Below are 10,778 nucleotides of genomic sequence, written 5' to 3'. Positions count from 1 at the left end.
AGAAAGAGCATAATTCTTTTAAAAAATTCCTTTAGGGGTAATAAGCAAAAATGTCTGAAGACCTCTGATTTCAAATACCTTACGGCAAGATATCCCCTTTGTTAGTGAAAAATGCAACACAATATTTTTCTAAGTAAGCAGCTAGAGTGATCCTGGCCAAGAGCGACCTGGCTCGGCATTCAAGGTCTCTTGCAGGAGATCACAGGGAGCATCAGACTTACCTCATGTACCAACTAAATGTGATAATGGCCATGTCAGCTGGGGTCTCCCAATTTATTTCACTGTACATGATTAGGTCCCTGCCCCATCTCCTCTGTTGCTCCAAGTCACAGTCCTCTGTGCCCCAACTTCATAGAAACACTCATGGGTCTCCGACACCCCAGCCCCATCATGCTTCCTGCCCCATGGCTCCCTCTACCTTTGCTGTCTTCTGCTACTGCCCCTTGTCTCCCAATATTCAACTCAGGTACCACCTCCAAAAGCAAGCCCTCTATGATCCTTCCACAGTCCCTAGGTTGGAGTAGGGATCCCATTTTAGGTCCCACAGTCCCCTGGGTTCTCTCCATTGCAGCACACTAAACTTATGGGACTGCAACTCCAAAAATGTCAGCGAAAGCAGCTCACCTGGGGTGTCTGCTAGGAATGCTCATTCCTGGCCTCACTGCAGGAGAGGCTGTTCCAGCGTTTGAGCAGTAGAGCTCAGGAAGCTGCACATTTAAGACACTCCCCAGGTGATCTGTTGTAAGTGATACGATTAACATATTTTGAGAAATTCTGTTGTCATGCCATTGCTCACTTATTTGACTGAGCCCCCAGCCTCTGAGCTTTTTGAAGGCAGAGAATGTTTTATTCACCACCATCTCTGGCTATAGTGCCTAGAACACTGCCTGGCATGTAGAAGGCACTCCATAAAGGCTTGCTGAATGCAGGAACAGTTGAATTAATTAATTAGCCAATATTCCCATTTTCACAATCTCATATATCAAGCCATGCATTAACCTGTGTCCACTAAGCCATAACGTTCCTTGGTTGGAGTTGATCTTTAGGTCCATTCAGTGAGGCTCCTTAGGTTTTCTCATATTAATCAGAAGTTTCGTGTATCTCTGATAATATAAAATATAGATAAATCTAACTTCATCAGCAATTTGTTTTAGTTGGCACACACTTTCAGAGTCCAGAGTCCTTGGTGTGCCATAAAGGGTTTAAAGTTCTTGCCCTAAATAGCCTGCTGCAGCCTATAAACTTCACTTATCTGCCATAGATTATGTGACCACTCTCTCAGCCAAGGAGTAAGAGCAATGCAACCCCTGTTACTTTACTTTGGCAGTGGGAGGCACAATCTATAATCCTAATTGTGCAATAAACTGACCGACATTTGTATGGAATAGAAAGAATATGTAACGAGTCTATGTCGGGTGTCATGTACCAAGGCTTAGCATCCACAGAGGCTATTCTGAAATAACTTCCCTCCCCTCCTCAGCTCATTCCTCCCCCATCTCTCCCTGGCTGCAGCATCCTGATTGTCATCAACTGTTCCACAGTGTCACCCCACTGATAGGCAGGAAACCTTTCTGCTGGTATTTTTTCTCTCTCTCTCCTTCCACATTCCCAAGGCCCTGTGGTCTGTGCTGTGCTTGGTCCCCATGCCCTCCCCTGCATTGCCCCATTTCTTGTCCTGCTCTCTTGCCCCAGGCTTGCTCTTAGCATCGTCACATCCCACAGGCCTTTGGGGAGTGGTGCAGGGAAGAGATGGCTCTGGACCCTGGAAGTGGATAGAGGGGGTGAGAAGGCACCACTGAGGCCTGGCCTCTGGGTGATTCCCTGAGAGATTCTCAAACCTCGTAGGCTGTCCATATTAACACGCTTACCCTCTGGGGTGTCACTCTAGTTAGGAGGCCATCAGGAAACGAAAAGGGGCAGAAGGAACAAAAAGAGGGAGCGGGTCCAGGAGATTTTGCAAAGTAAAATTAAACCCACCTGAGAATGAAGGGAAAGAGAGGGCATGTTGAAATGGTACCACCAGTGGCAAGTATTCCCAGAGATAAAGAATTCACTTTTGGACCTTAGGTCAAGATAAATTGAGTCATCCCCATTAAATACTTTCCAGAGTCAAATTCATATATACTGGGGAATTGTCAGCCCAAGGTTCAGAGTTGAAACCCAGAGAATTGAAGGGAAATGATGTAGATGTCAAAAGAAAGTCTGAAGGCTGAATCTTGGGTTTTACCCACTTATAGCTAGGAAGAAAATACAAAGGGGTCAAAAAAAGAGACAGAAAATAGAGAAGGAGAGAGAGGGAAGAACAAAGTAGGAGTAAGAGGAAGAGAGGGCCAGGCAGAGACTAAGTAGGAGAGTGTTAGTTAAAGGAGAAAGAATCCCAGCACTTTGGGAGACCAAGGCAGGCAGATCACTTGAGGTCAGCAGTTTGAGACCAGCCTGGCCAACATGGTGAAACCTGTCTCTACTAAAAATACAAAAAATTAACCAGGTGTGGTGGCGCACACCTGTAGTCCCAGATACTCGGGACGCTGATGAAGGAGAATTGCTTGAACCTCAGGGGTGGAGGCTGCAGTGAGCTGAGATCTTGCCTCTACACTCCAGCCTTGGGGACAGAGTGAGACTCCATCTCAAAAATAAAAAGGAAACGGTCTACAGGAAAAGGGGAGAAGAAATACTGTCAGTGTCAGAAAAATGCAAACACAAGACAGACAGGAAAGTCTTTTTGCAAAAAGAAAATTCTAAACAAATGGTAAATTTTAATTTGTCTTACATAACTGAATCCCTAATGAAACATCTGTGCTAGAATTGCATTTAGTATCCTTTAATGAACCCATAGCATCCACAGTACTGCTTTTAGTTTTGTAGATGCATCTGAATAGCACACACGTTGCTTTCCGAGAAACACCACCTGAACATTCCTCACAAACAAGGACGAAGAAATAAAGGGAACTTCATCTCCGTACTGTGCACCACCTATTAATATTTTATTGCACTGCTATGGTCTCTGGGGGAGCAAAAACATTTGGGTGTGCTGTGGGTTAGGTAAATACCCACTAAATATTGATGCATACATAATTAGAATGACTAAAATAATTCTGGCATAAAATTACCCTAGCAGTCAGGGGAGAGAGAAAATGAGGTAATTTGATCGTGAAAATTAATACAAGTCGACTCGCAATTTTCACTGCAGCTAATTGAAAACCACTTATTATTCAAACCTCATTTTCCCTCCTGGTTTGCACCTTTTGTGCCTTGCCCTGAGAGAAAAGAAGGTGAGAGGAGGGTGCCAGAGGCAAAGCTGTCATGTGGAGACAGTGAATCAAGAGACTGATGCTTATTTTTTTCAGGCGGTGGCTCCTCAAATTTTAGTCACATTGATGTTGCCACCTATGACACACATCCATGGACATGTCCAAGGGGATAGGCCGTTCTGTCCTCTCCCATTCAAACAGCATTGAAATTACAATGAGATTGACATTATTGTAGGTGTTATCTTTTTTATGATAGCCTTTTCAATACCTAATTCACATATCACACAATTTGCCAATTTAAAGTATACAAATTCGGCCAGGTGCCAGGGCTCACGCCTGTAATCCCAGCACTTTGGGAGGCAGACTTGGGCGGATCAAGACCAAGATCAAGAGGTCAGGAGGTCAAGACCAGCCTGGCCAATGTGGTGAAACCTTGTCTCTACTAAAAATACAAAACATAGCCAGGCGGGTTGGTAGGTGCCTGTAATCCCAGCTACTTGGGAGGCTGAGGCAGGAGAATCGCTTGAGCCTGGAAGGCAGAGCTTGCAGTGAGCTGAGATCAAACCACTGCACTCCAGCCTAGGTAACAGAGCAAAACTGCATCTCAAAAAAAAAAAAGGATACAAATCGGCGGTTTTTAGTATTCAGACTTGTGCAACCATCATTACATTTCACCTTAAAAATTAACCCATTAGTAGTCACTCCCCATTTCACCCCAAACCCCGTAGTTTTCAGCAACCACCAATCAGTTTTCTGTCTCTATGGGTTTGCCTATTCTAGACATTGCCTACAAGTAAAGTCATACAATATGTGGTCTTTCGTGACTTGTTTCTGCAGCTGGCTAAGGAAAACATGAGTGGAATGTTTTTCAGGGTTCATCTGTGTTGTAGCATGCATCAGGATTTCATTGCTTTTTCTGACTGAATCACATTATGTTGCATGGGTATATCACATTTTATTTATCCATTCAACAGTCGATGGATATTTGGGTTGTTTCCACTTTGGCCACTATTATGAACAACGTTGCTGTGAACATTCCTGTACAAGTGTTGTGCACGTAATCTTGAATGTTAGCTGCTAACATTGCCCAGTGAGCGCCTGTAGGGAATACAGGCACCATCTCATCAGCTCAGGGCTCCAACATGCAGAGCCAGGATCCAAATCTGTATCACTCTTGACTATAAAGTCCATGTTTCTAGTCTCTTTGCCTTGCTTCCTCCTAAATCTGAAAATTAGAAAGTCATTCATTACTGCAAGTGAATTACTATTCCATAAGTAAGACATTAGTTACGACATCTCTTAGCCGGTCACAAGCATCCTGCTTGAAAACCACCTCCCCTGAGCATATGGCTCCCGGGAGAAATTATTTTGAGGGGTAAAAGGAGGCCCCTCACTGTCTGTCGGGACAGTATTGTCAGTTGCTGATGCTTTAAAAGAGCTCTAGAGGCAGTCAAGAGGTTTATTCTGAAAAAGAGGATGCTATGGTCTGAATGTTTGTGTCAACCCCAATTCCTATGTTGAAATCCTTCCCCTCAAGGTGATGGTATTAGGAAGTGGGGCCTTTGGGAGGTGATTAAGTCAGAGGGGTCCAGTCCATTTCAATGAGATTTGTGTCTGATATGGTTAAGCTTTGTATTCCTACCCAAATCTCATCTTGAATGATAATCCCGAGGTGTTGAGGGAGACACCTGCTGACAGGTGATTTGATCAAAAGGGTGGTTTCCTCCATGCCGTGTTTGTGATAGTGAATGAATTCACATGAGATCTGAGCGTTTTATGAGGCAGTTTTCCCTGCTCTTGCACATTACCTCTCTCCTGCCGCCATGTAAGATGTGACTGCTTTCCCTTCTGCCATGATTGTAAGTTTCCTGAAGCTTCCCCAAACATGTGGAATTGTGAGTCAATTAAACATTTTTTTTATAAATTACCTAGCCTCAGGTAGTTCTTTCTAGCAGTGTGAAAATGGACTAATAACAGTGTCTTCGGAAGAAAATGCCACAAAGCTGGCTTGCTCTCTTTCTGCTGTATGAGAACACAGAAAGAAGATGGCAGAGAGCCCTCCTCAGAACATTACCATGCTGGCACCCTGATCTCAAACTCTATCCTCCAGAACTGTGAGAAGTAAATATTCCTTATTTATGTTTAGTGTTACAGTCTATGGTAATTTGTTCTTGTAGCCTGAACTAAGACAGAGAGTATGCCAGGGAAAGGTGGAATATGGGGATCTGGTTCAAGCCTCCTCCTTCCTCTGGAGGAAGGTCCAGTGGACCATCCCCACACATGAGCAAGGCCTTTCCCTTCAGATTAATTACTCGGAATCATATACAAAGTGGTATTTATTTTTTCCTCCCACAACAGACACAGCTAGCACCTCTTCATTTTTCAAACACATGACACCCAGCCTCGACTCTTATGTTTTTGCCTCCTTATTTCTTGCACCAATATTTCCCTTGTTTCTCTTCTCTTTGGACAAATTTCTGCTTATTATTTAGGATTCATATCACATGTCTCTTCCTCAATTGGCATGTCAGGAGCTGTGTCCAGGGAAACCACAGGGACAGGAGAGACACTTGTATTAGTCAGGGCTCCCTAGAAGGACAGAACTAACAGCATAGATATATACATATATAAAGGGGAGTTTATTAAATATTAACTTACATGATCACAAGGTCCCACCATAGGCTGTCTGCAAGCTTGAGGATAAAGGAGAGCCAGTTTGAGTCTCAAAACTGAAGAACATGGAGTCTGATGTTTGAGGGCTGGCAACATCCAGCACAAGAGAAAGATGTAGGCTGGGAGGCTAGGCCAGTTTCAGCTTTCACATTTTTCTGCCTGCTTATGTTCACTGGCAGCTAATGAGAATGTGCCCACCAGATTAAGGATAGGTCTGCCTTTCCCAGCCCACTGACTTAAATGTTATTCTTTGGTAACACCCTCACAGACATACCCAGGATCGATACTTTGCATGCTCCAATCCAATCAAGTTGACACTCAGTATTAACCATCACAACTCTGGATAGCAGCTCAGTGCAGAATGCCCCAGCATGGCCCAGCAATTTAGGATTCTGGCGGGTAGCAGATTCCACGGGTGACCCACTGCCTTTCCCCTACACTTACCTCATCTGTGCATGCCTGCTGGATTTCCAAATCTTAGCAACTGCATGGTTTTATGTTGCCTTGTTATGGAGACACTGGAAGTGATGGGGAAGAAATCCACCCCACACATACTTTCAACCAATAACCAATGAGTGTTTGTTAGTGAATAAATACTGAACGACCTCAGCCAACAGGTAGAATAACACTGAGAAAGGTGTTTACTGCATTTCAGAGTTTCTCCAGAAGGATTAAGTCTATGGAAGGATTAAGCCCCCAGCAGGATTGAGCTTGGTTCTTCTCAGTGATAACTGGCTTCCTTCTCTTCCCTATCCCGCATCTCCATTCCCCTACTGGTAGTTTCTGGGATCACCTCCAAAATAAACTGCTTGTACTTGAATCCTCATCTCAAAGTCTCTTTCTGGGAAAACTGAAACTAAGACATGGTGGCTCTCTCTAGCACTTGAATCACACCAGAATTCTTTGCAGAGACCATTCTGAGACACATCACTCCCTCCTAAGGGGAGGTCTCACATACAAGAAGGAAGTATTGACGGGTTTGTGCATCATTTTCTGAGAGGGTTCAAAAGAAGCAGGTTGGGAGCAGATATCTTTGGAGGATCCAGTCATTATGGAATAAATATCTTTTTTATTTAGGTTGCTGCACAGCAAGAGGGTAGAGGCAATAGAGTGGATGATACATATAACCACTGCAGTTGTCATTGCTAGGACTGTCTTAACTCTTACTGCACTGTCCCAGCACTTAACATGATGCTTGATATACAGCAGGTGCCCAATACATGCTGACTATCATTTAATACAGTTATTCTTTGTAGACCAGTGAGAAGAATACATTTTCTGAGTCTTCTGTCTTTGAATACATCATTCTTTTCTGGCACACGTTGTTCTACTATCTTGTATTAGGATAAAGCCTAAAATGCTATATAAAAACCCTCAAAACATAGTGGCTTAATACAGAAACCAACACATGTAATAAAATTGTAAAGAACTAAACACACATACAAGTGAGTTCAACTAAAACAGGAAATCAATAAGATCAACTGTATCAATGTTAATATCTTGGTTGTGATATTATACTATAGTTTTGCAAAATCTTATCACCGGGGGAGCTGAGCAAAGAGCATGCAGGAGCTCTCTATTATTTCTTACAATGGCACATGAATCTACAATGATCTCAATAAAAATTTTTATTAAAAATATATAGTATCATAAATAACAGTATAGGTAATGGCTTCCTTCTTTTTTTCTGGAAAAAAAGAAACACCCTTGACTCAAATTGTATGCTTGGTAATTTTTAATAAATGCATATAAAAGGCTATTAATTTGCTTAATTGCCAAATAAATGAAAAATAAACCTTATGTTACTTGGAGAGTTCTTTAATGTATAATGGGAAAACCATTTTTCTACTCCAGAAGATCATTGAAAGACCCAAGTTCCTTCTATCTTGTTGCTCCAATATCTCCTAGGGGTACTAGCTTCACCTACAGAGCTGAAGCTGAGTCAAAGCTCAGTGTCAGTCTGCAGGATGGGGAAAAGAGGGCAATGAATTTCCTTTTGAGCATGTGATGCATAAATTGCACACATCACTTCCATTCACATTATATTGGCAAAAACTTAGCCTCATGGGCACATCTAGCTGTAGGGGAAGCTGGTAAGTGGAGCTTTTGTTCTGGATGATCATGTGCAAGTAAAACACTATTATTAAGGAAGAAGGGAAAGACATTTTGAGCAACAACTGGCAATCTTCCTCAAAACACAAACTGATTTTGTTAATTGGCATAGTGTGATGTTCTTTGGTGTGTGCCAAAAATCCCTTCTTTGGGGAAAACCACATCTGACATGTTCTGTAATAACCTTTTTCTATCCACAGCCAAGAGATAAGGAGACAGAACTCTGATAATGTCTGAGCCTCGACAGCTAGATCCACCTTTTGAGCTTCCAGTTGCAGGAGCCAAGCATCCCCACTTTTGATTTATCTGTATTGGGATGGATTTCTATGATTTGCAACCCAAAGAGACCTGATGAACATAGTTGGTATCCAGAATCCTCAATTCCTGAATACACGGAGACAACACAGTGGCAAACATAAGCTTTACTATCCCAAGGGGTCCTTTGTGTCCTTCTAGGAGAGGCTCAAATACTTGAGCACTGAACACAGAGCCCTTGGCCAGGATGCTCACAATAACATGTAGGCTTAACCAGCACCATTTAAATGCTTAGTTTAATCAGTACTGAGAGAGGCATGAGTAATAATAATGAGTTATTTCAAAAGTTTTTAATGGGAAAAAAAGAAAAACCATTGACCCAAATAGTATGCTTGATAATTCTTAATAAGTGCTATAAATGCTTCTAAAAGAATATTAAGTTGCTTAATTGCTGAATAAATGAAAAATAAACATTATGTTACTTGGAGAGTTCCTTAATATGAAACAGGGAAAACCATTTTATGAAATGTACCACATATGATAAATGCTTATTTTCTTTTCTCAAATCAATTCTTGAAACCATTAACCACCATTTAAATATAGCTCAATTTTTTGCTGTTTATTCCCCTTTTTATTTATTTTTTTCATTAGTGAAAGAAAATAGATTTACCTAGGAGATAGAGCTGCATAGTGAAAGAGATAGAATGTGGAAGATTTGGGAGTCAAGAAGCCTTGACTTTTAACTCCAGCTCTGTCATTTACTAGTTCTGTGACCTTAAGCAAGTAACTTAAACTCACCTGCTTTCCAGGAACAGTGTAGAACTACCCATCTCAGAGAGTTGTAGTGCTACTAATACTAAGTCATAGCACTTTTAGGGCAGTGCTTATCAGCCTTTACTATACATAGGAATTACCTAGGGATTTTGCTAAAATGCAGATTTGTATTTATTAAGCCTAGATTGGGACCCAAGACCCAATATTTCTAGTAAGCTCCCAGGTAATGTTTATGCTACTGATCCATACTTTTGGATAGAAAGGTTCTAGTATGCTTGCCAAGGTCACAATAATTTCCATTATTTAGAAACAACCAAAGTTTATAGCAGTTCTTGTGCCCTTTTGCCAGAGCTGACAATGGTAGAGGTGATTTCTGATCCAAGCTGGGCCAGAAGAAGGTCTCATCTGCAAGCCTGGGACTTTGAACAGGGACAACCAGATATGTGACATATATTCACTTGCTCATTCACTCACCAATAAAAAAAAAATTCTGTCTCTATGCCAGACACTATAATAGGCAGTGGAGATACACCAGTCAATCAAGCAGGTCTCTGCACTCAGGGAGCTTTCGTTATAGTAATATGCAAGATAATTTCAGATGAGCTAAGTGCCATGAAAAGATTGAAGAGTTTCAAGAGGATGCAGGGGACTTTAAGTGAAAGTGTTGGGGAAAGCCAAGCTCTTACTTTCCCTTCTGTAGTGGCCTTGGCAGCCAAGCACTAAACATTGTGGCATAATAAATGGGAGAAGCCTGGGTCCCTAAGTGATAATGTGGAGCACAGCACTCTTCCCCTTCCCTGCAGCCTGAATTGGATTGTGATCAGAGTGAGAAATAAAATACTGTATGCCTGTAAGGAATTGTGACAGCAAATTGATCTTTCTGAGATGCACCCACTGCCTAGATATACTATTGGGGGAAGAAAATACTGAACAAGCACTGACATGCAAACTCACATTGAAGTCACTTTCCTTCTCCAGTCGTTTCTATCTTAGATTTCTTGGTCAGACCTTTATAAAATCAGCTCACTGAATTATAATGGAAGTAAAGGGAGCAATCATAAAGTTTGTAATTTTCCTTTAAAACATTCATGCTTATATTTTAAGAGTCCTTGGTGGCACGAGAATATTAACATTTAAATTCATCATTTCTCATGTTTATCAACACCCTATAAATCTAGGTATCCCTCAGAGCATCCTGTAATCCCTTGAAGGAACTCTGTCTTCTTTACTGCATCCTCAGTGGGTCTTTTCTTCCTTGGCTGCTGGTCTCAAGAGCATATAGCTGGTCTTTCAGCCCCCTAAATACTCTTCCTCTCTTCTCTTCTAATTTTTATGTATCCTAAGCAGTCACTTCAAAGCTGTTCCTTAAGACTGCTTAGTACAATAATTCTCCTCTAACTTATGCCTGGGTAACAGCTGAGAACAAGACAGGCAGGAAAGCCAGAGGGTCCTATGAGAGAGGCCAGTCTTCTTGCTTTCTCCACTGGCCTTCATTAATTTTTATATCCTAGGACTTGAGTTTGTCCTCCTGACTGTGTGTGCTTTGTGAAAACTGAGGAGTAAATCATGCAATTGATATGAGCCTCTCTGGGTCTGCGTTTGATACTAGTTCTATCAGCAAGAGCAGCATATGAAGTCAAAACCTCCATCCTCTAAGACACTAAAATGAAATCCTCCCCAGCCAGGGCTCCATTCTAGGACACATGTCCATAC

The sequence above is a fragment of the Cebus imitator genome, unplaced genomic scaffold (genome assembly GCF_001604975.1).
Source record: "Cebus imitator isolate Cc_AM_T3 unplaced genomic scaffold, Cebus_imitator-1.0 Scaffold137, whole genome shotgun sequence".
Taxonomy (NCBI): domain Eukaryota; kingdom Metazoa; phylum Chordata; class Mammalia; order Primates; family Cebidae; genus Cebus; species Cebus imitator.
The sequence above is the reverse complement of the archived record's forward strand: the minus strand, read 5'-3'. Positions refer to the sequence as shown.